The 12213-nt window shown below is 42.1% G+C and overlaps 1 protein-coding gene across 1 annotated transcript in view; it reads right to left on the bottom strand.

The window, feature by feature from the left end:
* Positions 1 to 3148, bottom strand: part of PCGF3 (polycomb group ring finger 3) — a 56174-nt gene extending 53026 nt beyond the window's left edge. Inside the window, exon 1 of the mRNA XM_030236995.2 lies at positions 2957 to 3148. The gene's annotated coding sequence lies outside the window, so the exon portion shown is untranslated. The remainder of the gene's footprint in view (positions 1 to 2956) is intronic.
* Between the last annotated feature and the right edge of the window lie 9065 nt (positions 3149 to 12213).

Raw genomic sequence — 12213 nt, 5'->3', positions numbered from 1 at the left:
GAGTCCAGAGAAGGCCATCAAGATGATCAGAGGGCTAGAGCAGCCCCTACATGGAAAGGCTGAGCAAACTGGGGTTTTTTAACCTGTAAAAGAGAAAGCTTTAGGGTGACCTAATAGCAACCTTCCAGTACTTGAAGTGAGCCTACAAGAAAAGAGAAGGATTTTTTACAAGAGCATTTACTGACAGGACAAGGTGGAATGGCTTCAAAGTGAAAGCCAGGAGGTTTAGATTAGATACTGCAAGGAAATTCTTTGCTGTTTAAGAGTAGTGAGGCACTGAAACAGGCTGCTCAGAGAAGCTGTGGATGCTCCTTCCCTAGAGGTGTTCAAGGCCAATTTGGTTGCTGCCCTAAGAACTGGGTCTAGTGGGACTTGTCCGTGTCCACAGCAGAGAAGTTGGAACAAAATGATGTTTAAGGTGCCTTCCAACCCAAACATTATATGATTCTAGGAATTTCAATAAAAGCAGCAAGTTTTCTCTAGGCTCTTCAGAGCAATTATAGAACAAACCACTATTTATAGTGTTTCTTCAGTTAGCAATGAAAATGTGTTACATATCACAATAGGTAAAATCGCTTTTAACACAGAATAACCTGATTCTTTTTTCTCTTCTACTGCATGTAAGACCTTCACATACTACCTAAACTTGCTGTCTAATACAGCAAGCTTGTATTTTAAAAAGGGTGGTATAAGTAATGCAAAACTACTTCAAGACAGAGCTTCCAAATAACTCTTGTATAAGCTAGAAGACATGGGCACCTTCTGCCTGGCCTCTTATCTAGTGCAGTCAAACTGCCCTGAGAAGGTTTTCCTCCCCATATGACAGCAAACCTAACCCAGCAATCAAGAAACATCACTAAACAACTTTAGCAGCACTGACAAAAAGAGATCAGGGTTTAGATTAATAAACTCTCAGGAATACTGACAGTCTTAAATCAAGTGCATCTCCAAGCGCTACTACCAAAACAAACTTCCACTTAGTAACTACTGACTTAATACATACATGTACCAAATGACAATAGATCCAAAGCTAGAAGTAGAGGAAATATTTATTTTACAAAATACAAGATGTCCCTACACTTTCTTGTAAGCTGGTATTGTAATTTAGAACAACAGTTGTAGAGTGAAATGCTATAAACATGCATGCTTTTCAAAACATCATGTCCTCACTTTGTAGCTTGGAGCTTAATAGCTCCACTTTAGAGTTTCAATGGAAATGCTTCAACTTCTTCTCACAGTGTCACCCAAGGAGTTCGGGAATTTAATCCAGAATTATTTCAGTCCTGGGAGTTCATTACATGACAAAAGCTAAAAAGGCAACGCTACCTAGATTAAATGGCCATATGGGAAAAAAAGAAATGAAAGCTATTAAAATAAGTGTAGAATGGTTCTTGACAAGAAAACTTACCTGTATCTCACATATAAAGCTTTGAGATGACCTCTTCTAAATCATGTAAGTGGACAGGAGATGTAAGAGCAGGACAGCTGCAGCAACTAAATGCTGTACTTTATAGTCTCTTAGCAGCAGAAATCTTTCATACCATAGCAATTAATTTCTGCCATTCTTGGCATTATTATTATGCTAGGATAATTACAAACTCTAAGTCGACTTTTTTGTAACATTTACAAGTGTTCAGTCTTGATTTTCTATGGTGACAGCAGAGTAACAAGATCAAATCAGCCAGATCAGCCCACAGAAAGAAATCGAATAGATTTTCCTCAAGATCTGGTTTATGAAATGTTTTATTTCCAAGCTTTCTGTAGAAAATCGCCTGACCCTCTTCTAATGCATCCTGTTTTTCCACCACTTATCTTGGGCTCTGCACAGCTTCTGCATTCCCTTAAACACATTATAAACTGTCTACAAGTATAGCTTCAAAAGAAATAGTAATGCCACTGAAAAGGGAACAAAGTTTCTGTTTCTATTCCCCTTGCCATGAAAGAATTTTATGAATTTCAGAGCACCTTTATGAGACACATGATGAGTACCACAGCTGAGACTCTAATCTGATCTGCCACTAAAAGAATGAATACAAAACTTTACAAGTATCCTACCCCAAAATAACTAAAAGTAATCTTTTAAAAGCACAATACCTAGTACTAAAACAACTACTAACAACATAGCTACCACATGCTTAATTGTTCATTCTGTATAAACAAAACAAATCTATAATGGAGGATGCATACATGGGATGCTCCTTAAACATAAAGGCTCATCTCAACTTTTTTTTTTTTTTAATTCAAAGCTTTTTATCCATGGACTTAATTCTTCTGTTATACTCTGGAAGAAAATACACATTATTATTTTAAAAAACACCAAAGAAAATATTTTCAGAACATTCCAGAGGATGTAGATGTAATAAACCAGAATTTCTTGATTTCTTGAACTGGTTTCTCAGAGGCATGCATTTCATACAGAAAGCAGGAAGAGCCTAAACTGATCTGACAGAAAGCCTGAACAGTTTTGTAACTAAAAAAAAAAAAAAAAAAAAAAAAAAAAGAAAAAAAAAAAGAAAAAAAAAAAAAAAGGAGAAATTGCAAATATGTGAAGCAGCAAAAGAACATCCAAGCGCTTGATAACCCTCAATAATCAAACCTCCTTTGAACCTTATTAACTTTCCGACAGGCAAAACTTTCCACACAGGACACTGAAGTAACACCAAACACTTTCAGGCTAGAAGTCACCAACTTAAAAGGCCAAATGTGATACCACACGCTACTAGAATTCAGTGGTTTAGAAAACTTTCCAAATTTCTTAATACTGAACACATACACATGTATACATGTCTGCGTGTGTGCGCGCGCATATATGTATATTTGTCTCTGGACTGTAAAAGAGACTACAGATTTTAGACTGTAAAACAATTCAAGCCCCTGTACTTTACCTATGAGTACCAATTCATTTCCTATTTCTCACAACTTCATATCATAGATACACAGCACTGGAGCCACATACCTGCACGGCTGAAGTCGCACACCCAAGGGACGTGTCCCCTCTATCTCCACCTTACTGGAAACGCCATCTTCACCCCTCCACTCAAAGAAACCCTTTTTCCCCAAGCCGTGAGATTCTGCCCCCTGCCCAGGCCCCTCCACACAACCGGAAACTCCTCTCGAGGGTAGGAACGGGTGGGGCGGGGGGTGTGCGTGTTTCCTTTCCCCCAGCAGCCGCGACCACCTTCCCCCGCGGGGGGCACACGCGGCAGGACAGGGACGCGGCTCCCCTGGCCCACGGAGACTCCCTGACAGTTTCGGGAGAGGAACCCCACAAAATCCCCACACCGCCTGTGACCATCCCACGCCCGCCCCTAAAGTTCCAGCGTGGCCCCCCCAGCCCCGGCCCGCTCCTCCGCAGCCCAAGCCGACGGAGCGGAGAAGACCCTCGGCCCGCAAGCCCCGCACCCCCTCCTCTCACCCCGCAGCCCACACCGCAAATACCCCGCAGGCGGGCAGGGTGGCGGCGGGCCCGCCCCGCCCCCGAGCCCCTCGGCTGCCCCCCAGCCCCTCGGCGGGGCAAGGCCGGGACCCCCACGCCCGCCTCGGCCCCGCACTGACCTGACGGGGGGGGGGGCGCGGCCGCCGCTCGGGGCTACAGCGGGGGCTCCCCCCGCCGCCGCCGACCCTCCGCTTCCCGGCCCGTCCTTCTCCGAGCGCCACCGCAGGGCAGAGAGCAGAGGACTCGGAAACGCGAGGCGGAGGGAAACACCGGCCCCTCTTCCCTTTCCCAAGAAAATTTTAAAAAGAAAAAAGGGGGATTTAAAGGGCTCGGCCCGGAGTTTAAAACAAAGAGGCGGAAATAGCCGAGCGCGGCCCGAGCGGAGCCGAGCGGGGGCGCCGAGCTCGCGGCGCATGCGCGCGGGGCGCTCACCCGGGCACGGCGCTGGCCGCCCCCTCCTTCTCTCCCCCGGGCAGCGGGGCCGGCGAAAGGGGGTCCGGAGCCCCCGACAGGCCTGGGCCCAAGCCATGTCCCGGTCACAGAACCGCAGAGTACGCTGAGTTGGAAGAGAGCCATCGGGATCATCGAATCCGACTCTTCTCCTTGCACAGGACACCCCTGACAATCATACCATGTGCCTGAGAGTATTGTCCAAAGGCTTCTTGAATTCTGTCAGGCTTGGTGCTGTGACCACTTCCCTGGCGGACCTGTTCCAGTGCCCAGACACCCGCTGGGTGAATATCCTTTTCCTAAGACCTAGCCTAAAGCACTTCTGACTCAACTTCAGGCCATTCCCTCGGGTCCTGTCACTGGTCACCACAGAGAAGAGATCAGTGCTTGCCTGATCCTGGTGAGGATGTTAGAAACTCCAATCTCCCTTCAAGTCTCCTCCAGGCTAAACAGACCAGCTGGCTTCAGCCACTGCTTGAATGGCTTCTCCTCTAAGCTGTCTTCACTGCCCTCCTTTGGACATTAATGGCTTAATACCTTTCTTACACTGAGGTGCCTAGAACTGTACTTAACACTCAAGGTGAGGCCACACCAGCAGAGAGCAGAGCTAGGAGTAGAGGCTGTGTGCCCAACCTTGAAAAATTTGTGCAACTTGAGAGCAGGAAGGTGAGATCAGCAACGGTGGTTGGCTTTTAGGCAGGATGTGCCTGTGCATTGCTCCAAGCCGTCTCTTCTCACTGAAAGGTTTTCCTCAAAAGCGCACAGGTGTCTTTCCAACTGATGGGAGTGGAAACTTGAGCAGGAGCTCGGTGGAAGGAGAAACTTTAATAAGAGTGGTGGTCGCAAGACACTCTGTATCAAACTGTAGGTGGCTAAAAACACACCTGACTAATGAAATTAGGAAGATCCTGTCTTCCTGAAGGTGTGAAATCATAGGTGAAAGAGCATGCACAAAGCTTGGGAAGCCCATGCCAAGTTCAAGTTTGCACCAAACAGCTGAACGTTTAATTTGAAAAGACAAGTATGTAAAAATTCACCTGTCCAAAGACTAAAGACACCAAAACGATCTTCACCTTCTCAAAAAAGCATATATTTTGAATGTAATCCTTTATAATACCTTCATATTTCCCTCTTTTCTTTCTTCCTTTCCAACAAAGAATGAGCCATGAGACAATCTTCCATCTTGTCTAAAAATGCCATTGGAAATGGGCTATCTGATATGGCACAAGCCCTCCATGTTCTACAAACTACTGAGCTTTTATTGTGTGCCAAGACAGGGGCTGTGCTTGGCTCTGGGAGCTATGTTTTCCAGATGCTAAGCCTAAGTTAATGGAAAATATGTCAGCATTTTAGATTTGCTGTGTTTCAGTTCAAGGGTTATGTAGTTACATGAGTGCATCTTGTCTATCTGAAATATAAATTCCGTTTCCAGTTTAACCACAAATTACTTTCTTGTTTGTTGTAGGAAATAATGGGGCTTCCTATCTGACTCCTGAACTGGGGTTCAAATAGCCAGAGGAAAAAGTAACAAACCATAAGAATATGCATGAAATTATAAACTGTACGCCTGCTTTTCTTGTTTCGTTGGCTTTTTTTCCCCTAGTGTTTCCAGACCAAACACTACAAATTGGGAAAACCATTAAGGCCATAGTGTAAAGGCGTTGACTTTCTCTTGCTATAGAATTTTTTTAGAAAATGGTGCCTTAAGCAAGATGATACGAGTGTGCCTACTACAACAATCTATTGTAATATACCCACTACGACAAACCACTGAGCACAGGTTTGCTCTCTTCTCAACGTCATCACCTAACATCAGTTCTAATGCCTTCGGCAATACCATTAAATTGTATGTTATCCATAAGTGATGTTTCTGAAACATAAGCTTTGCCAGTGACTGCAGCATCTAATATCACAATTAGAGTGCTTTTTCTGAACTACAACACTGGATATTAGAAGAGACGTGAAACTTTTTGTTTGCATTGCAGTCAGTGAGCCCTGGTCAAACTACAGAATTTCAGAGACTGACTTGAGGAGAACTAGCAACTGCATTTAAAAGAGTCTTTAAGTTAGCTTTACATGCATTAGTCTTCACAATTTTCACCCAAATAAGAGCATGACGTGAACATGGGTAAATTGAATATCTAGCTTCCAGAAACATATATTTCCTCAATGAAACAATTTTCATGGAATAGAATCTGAGAACTTCTTGACAGAAAAGAACCCCAAACATCTCAGGTAAAAGAAGTTTTTTTATCTTCTTTAGGTCTTCTAACAGTGAAAAGGACCTGGTCAGCATGAGAACATTAATAGTAATGGTATGAACAAAGAAATTACTAGAAACCCAACAAAGCAACACATTTTCATAAACAAAGCAGAAAAGTAGCAAATAAAATGAATAAAGCACAAAGTAGGAAAATAAAGGACAAAATTACTCTAATTTAAGACTTAGAATGGCAAAATATTTAGAAACAGAAACATTGAGAACTATTATTTGCAGTAGTTTCTCAGAGCACAAGAGCTACATCGATACTGTAGGTCTGTGAATGAGACTGTTTGCGAGTGCTGAGAGTCTGTTGATGCCACTGCAAAGCTACTCCCCAACAATTACCTTTTTGAGATCATGGTGATCAGGCAAGTCTCCCAGTACTGGAGAATAGTAAATATTTCACCTGTCTTTGAAAACAGTAAGAAAGATAATTTAGAGAACTACAGCTTCTCTTTGGTCCCTGAGAATCATGGAGAAATCAAAGATCTCAGAGCTGGGTTCAAACATCTTGCAGCCTAAAGCCAAAGAACTCAAGCATTGACCAGTTTATTTCTTATGCACATATGTGCAAGGCACAAATTATTTAAGCACCATATTCTAATGGGTCAGTCTGTAAGATATGGGCATTATCAGAATACACACATGGAATGTGTGAGGTTGCAAAGGGCAATAGAAGATCACTCAGGACAATCTTCCTGCACAAAAGAGGATAAGGTAGAGCATCAGTGTCACTTCTTTAGTTATCACCAGACCAAGCACTGCCATTCTTATATTGTAATTCTGCATGGTCACCCTAAGGACTGAATGATAACTTCACTCTTGCCCAGGAACCACTGGAAAACTGCCTTTTGAATGTCAATTTCACCACAGCTGCATTCTGGCTTCAGAGATATGGTCTATTAATCCTCTGATGTAAAAATAAAGACCTAGAGGTCCTTTACAGGAGGAGCTATGAGCTACCACCCCCTACGAATACAGCTGCAAATATGACGGTCCAATCAACCAGCAAACTGTCTTGGCAAGAGATTACTTGGAGGTTCACTGCTCCCCAAATTCTGACATTATGAAATATGGCTTAGCATTTTGTTATAGATGTTTCCTGGTTATTATGCTTATAATAACTTATTATAAGCATAATAACCATAAGTTTTTAACACCACAACTGCTATGCAATCTCCTGCATCTATAGAATAGTAGGAATCACTATTTCTTTCAATAATTTTTAATATTTTGGGTTTGGTGAGTTGATATCTTTCTTCCTGTTGTCCTTGCTAAAGAATTGATAAAGCATGCTCTGAATCTCTAGCTAAACAGTTTTATTCCTAAAATGATCTGCATAATTCTTTTTTATGAATTAAGGATAGTATAAAATTCAGAGAGGTTTAAACCCAAGTGATAAATATTTAACTATACCCTCAATCATTCCAATCCACTTAAGCTGTTCAATCATCACTGTTACTTGGCTTTCAAGGTCCTCCATTTCCCATGGAAAAAAAAAAAATCTTTCATTTTCTCTCTGGTCTCAATGTCAAATAAATCAAATTCATTTCCTAGTCAAATCCACTCAACTGTACAAGACAAACTGATTCAGCAATCATTTGTAAAAGAGGAAAAAGCAAATACCAGACATTTAAGTATCTCTAGTCTTACAAATATTTCCACTGGCAAGTGAAAGATTAATACTCTTGCCAGAGCATGTAACTGTTAGCTAGCAATTAGAAACTTCTGGTTATGAAGTCTTCCTCACCAGAAAACCTCGTAATGTTTCAAAGATGAGCATTAGATAGAGAAGTGGAAATAGTGAGAGTTAGTGACTCAAAAAATAAGAATCTTCTGCCACTAATTACTTACATAAATACAGCTTAGATCCTTCAATGATTGGGGTTTTAAACACAAAAGCTTTAGCAATATACTTACTTTGAAATGACTAAATTTATACTGAGGGCAGGGGGCAGCAGGGAGAAGCAAAACAGAAACTCTTGCTCAGTTCCCAGGAGTTCTGTGTCTTGGATATTCTGTTCTCAGAACCTGGAGCTTGCTCCAGTAACAGAAAAGTTATCAGCAGTCTACTGCATTGTGCCAGGCCATGTGCTGTCCCTGTGACTGTCATCTATAGATATTGCATTAAAACTGAGGAGGAAGTTCTCTTCCTGACTGGTGCTTACCTTCCTGATTTCTTCATGACCATCAATTTAAATTTGGCTCTAATATGCCAGATTGAACACTGACAAGAACACTGGTCAGTCTTTTGATTGACTACACAAGCACAAACCACAAACATCAATACTTAAATTCCAGCAACTCAGTTTCAGATACATTTCCATGCAACCTGTACAAAATTAAAAGCAGAGGTGGTAAGCCAGAAGTGAAGTCTGTAAAAAGGAGCAGGCTCCAGGAGAAAGGAACATTTAGAAAAAGGGATAAAAATAATTTCTTCTTGAGTATCCAGCATGTGCTGATTTACCACTTAGACATGCACAAGTCCATGGGACCAGATGGGATCTACCCAAGGGTACTGAGGGAGCTAGTGGAGTCACTGAGTCATTTTCAATCCAGCTGGCGTGGCTAAAGAGGGAGGTCCCAAGTGACCAGAAATTAGTCAGTGTTACACCCACCTCCAGAAAGGGCTTCAGAGACAATCCAGGGAACTGCAGGCCTGTCAGTCTGGCAGTGGTGCCAGGGGAGTACACGGAGTAGATCATGTTGAGTGCCATTATGCAGCACATACAGGACAACCAGGGGATCAGGCCCAGCCAGCAAAGGTTTAAGGAAGGCAGGTCCTGGTTGATGACCAACCTCATCTCCTTCTGTAACAGGATGACCTACTTAGTGGATGAGAGAAAGGCTGTGAATGTTGTCTCTGTGAACTTTGGCAAAGCCTTGGACACTATTTCCCACAGCTTTCTCCCAGAGAAACTGGCTGTTCATGGCTTGGATTGGTGCACTCTTGGCTGGTAAATATCTGGCTGAATAGCTGGACCAAGAGAGAGGTGGCAAATGGAATTACATCCAGCTGGCAGCTGGTTGCAAGCACTTTTCCCCAGGGCTCAGGACTGGGGCCACTCTTGTTTAACATCTTTATCAATGATTTGGACAAGAGAACAAGTGTCCCTTCAGTCAGCCTGCAGATGACACCAAATTGGGCAGAAGTGTTGATCTGCTGCAGGGCAGGAAGGCTCTGCAGAATGATCTGGACAGGCTGGATTGATAGGCTGAGGCCAGCTGTATAAGGTTCAGCAAAGTGAAGTGCTGGGTCCTGCCCTTGGGTTACAACAACCCCACAAAGTACCACAGGCTTAAGGAAGAGTGGCTGGAAAACTGCCTGATGGAAAAGGACCTGGATATGCTGGTTGACAGCCAGCTGAACATGAACCAGGACTGACCAAGAAAACCACTGGCATCTTGGCTGATCCTGACCCATATTACCTATTGTCTTTTGTGCTGATACTTCCATGGGAATACTTCCTTCCACGGGAAGACACATTAGCACATGTTGTGATCTTCAGCAAGGCATGAAGATTCCTGAGGCCTTTAACAATCTCCTTTTAAAACCTGGCCTGAGCATCCTTGGACTTTCCCTCCTAAGCTTTCCAATTCTTTGCAAAGCTTCTCTACAGCATTTTTCACAACGGTATTACAAGAGATTAATGAATTATCTTGGAAGTAGATGGACGTTTCCAGTATGCTGTTGGAAAGCATTTTTCCTTATAAATGCAGTCACCTGGTAATTCATCCATATGGAATTGGACAAGTAGTTGGGAAACTCTACCATAGGATTTCTAAATTTATGATCAAGTTTCTAGTGGCAGGAAAAATAGGGGGACATCCTGATGATATGCTAAAGTTTGTCAGATCAGTGACAATAGCAGATGTACTAGAGTGCAAATGTTTCTAGATGCTGCTGCAGCTTTTGAAGCAGAGTATGCTGTTGATCTAGGAATGAGAAGAGAGACATAGGAAGTAAAAAAGGCTCAATAATAATAATAATTTATTGCCATCAAGACCTCAGGAATTCATATGTTCACCTTCTGATCATATCCATTTAGGGGATTAGCATATTTATACTGTGCCAGCCACAGCCACAAACAGCCACCCCACTCTGAAGAAAAAGTTATAGTCTATTATGAAAAAGTTATTTTATGATAAGCTGCATCATATGGCTGGACTTCAGTACAGCAAGAATAGGCTGCACCTGCAGGCACAGGGAGAAACCACATCCTGAGCAGCTTTAGATGGGATTTCATGGAACTTTCTATTGTGACTGTGTTCAAAGAGCTACAGGGATTCTGCATGAGAGCTTCTGTGCTCAGTGACACAAACCATCCCATGAAATACCTGGATCTGCATCATGTAGGTGATTCTCACTGCCTTTCCTAAAGCAGGAACTACTAGCACCACCACCTAATTACCATGAAGCTCCACAGAAGCATGTGAGCTACTCAATTTTAGGCAGATACTCCCAGGACTGAAAAGGATTTAAATATGTGTATATGTGTATATGTGAAGGGCAAACAGGATGTCTAAAGCTGTTTGATTAAACCAGTTAGCTGGGGACCTGTACCTGTCAAGAGCAATGTTCACACCTAGGAACTACCTTTTATAATTTAATATTCAGATAGATAATGTGACTCAGTGAAAAATATCCACCTTCGCAAGGCACTTGACAAGGCAAGGCCCTTTACTGTAAATCAGTTTTTTCTGGTTGATCTTTGTGACCCTGTCTCACAGGGGAACAAGTTTCCTGCTTCTGTGATATATACCTGGAAGAGTTTATACCAGGAAGGAGGAACAAATAGAACCTTGGACAAAGAGAAATGTTGAATGGTGAGTGAAAGTCCCCAAAGTAGCTATTTATTTAGGATGAGATACTGATAAAATTTTGTGGAATAATTGTCCAAAGACAGTCTTAGACTTCTCAAATTTAAGGCAAATCTCTCGTAGATATTGACACTGAGGGTGTTTGGACTGTATTCCTCTTTATAATTACAGAACCTACCCATAAATCTTAAACTGGTTCTTCCACTTCTCAATAATCTGATACTGCATAGTATTTTTCCTTTTTATCTAAGAGAATGGCCAAGGAGCAAAGCCATGAGCTATGCAACAGGAATGAAAGCAGGCTGGAAGACAGGCACTCTGAAATCTGATAGACAAACTGAACAGAGGAAAAATTAAGCACTAATTAATACTAAGGGAGAGAAGAATACTGCAAAGAAGGAGGGAAAAAATTAAAACAAACTTTAAAAGTCTGTAGGAGGGGAGAAAGAGGGCAAAGACAGAAACTGAAGGAAAGAGCATATGAAGTTTGGATTTGTTTTTTCTAAAGTTTTACAGAAAATCTAGTAAGTGTACTTAAAAGCTAATTCCCCATTTATCACTTTCAGATATTCTGCAAACACACTTCTCTTTTGCAGGAAACTTGAAAGCATTGGTAGGGAAAATGAAATGGGTGTCCCCCCTTCTGTTTGTGCCCTCCCCCCTTTGGGTGTCCCCCCTTTTGTTATTGAGCCTAAGAGGTTATGTGGCAGTGTCTCAAGGTTATGTGCCATGACCTAAAGCCCCCTGCTTGTTAGATTTATTGAATTTTCAAATTGACACTAGTGCATTCCTCTTACTTTCAAAACAAGGTATACTGAACTATACATAGTTGAAGCTGTGAATTTATGATAGGTTTTGAAAAGACATTTAGAATGAAGGCCTTCTTCTAAATGTAACCACTGTAAAGCCCAGGAATTTCTGGGTTGATTTTTTCATATTCCTTTACACAGCTTTAGTAAAGGAATTGCTGATTTGAGGCAGTTAGCCTTTGTCCAGCAACATGTACAGGCTTATAACTAACCTTCTTACAGTAGTTTATAATGGAGAATCCTAAGAGTTGAATACTAACTACCTCCTCTAAGTCCTCTTCACTTCTACAGTATCTGTACCATTCTGTACCTGCACACATGGATAGTTTTTCTACACAACTGTAGAAGAACTAGTTCACTCAAAACCAAAGAAATAAATCAGCTCTCTGAGTGGAAAAAGGGCAAAAATTTCAGCAGGAGGTCTGTAATTGCCT

Source organism: Serinus canaria, chromosome Z, assembly GCF_022539315.1.
Source record: "Serinus canaria isolate serCan28SL12 chromosome Z, serCan2020, whole genome shotgun sequence".
In the NCBI taxonomy this organism is placed as follows: Eukaryota; Metazoa; Chordata; class Aves; order Passeriformes; family Fringillidae; genus Serinus; species Serinus canaria.
This window is presented reverse-complemented; position numbering and strand designations above follow the sequence as displayed.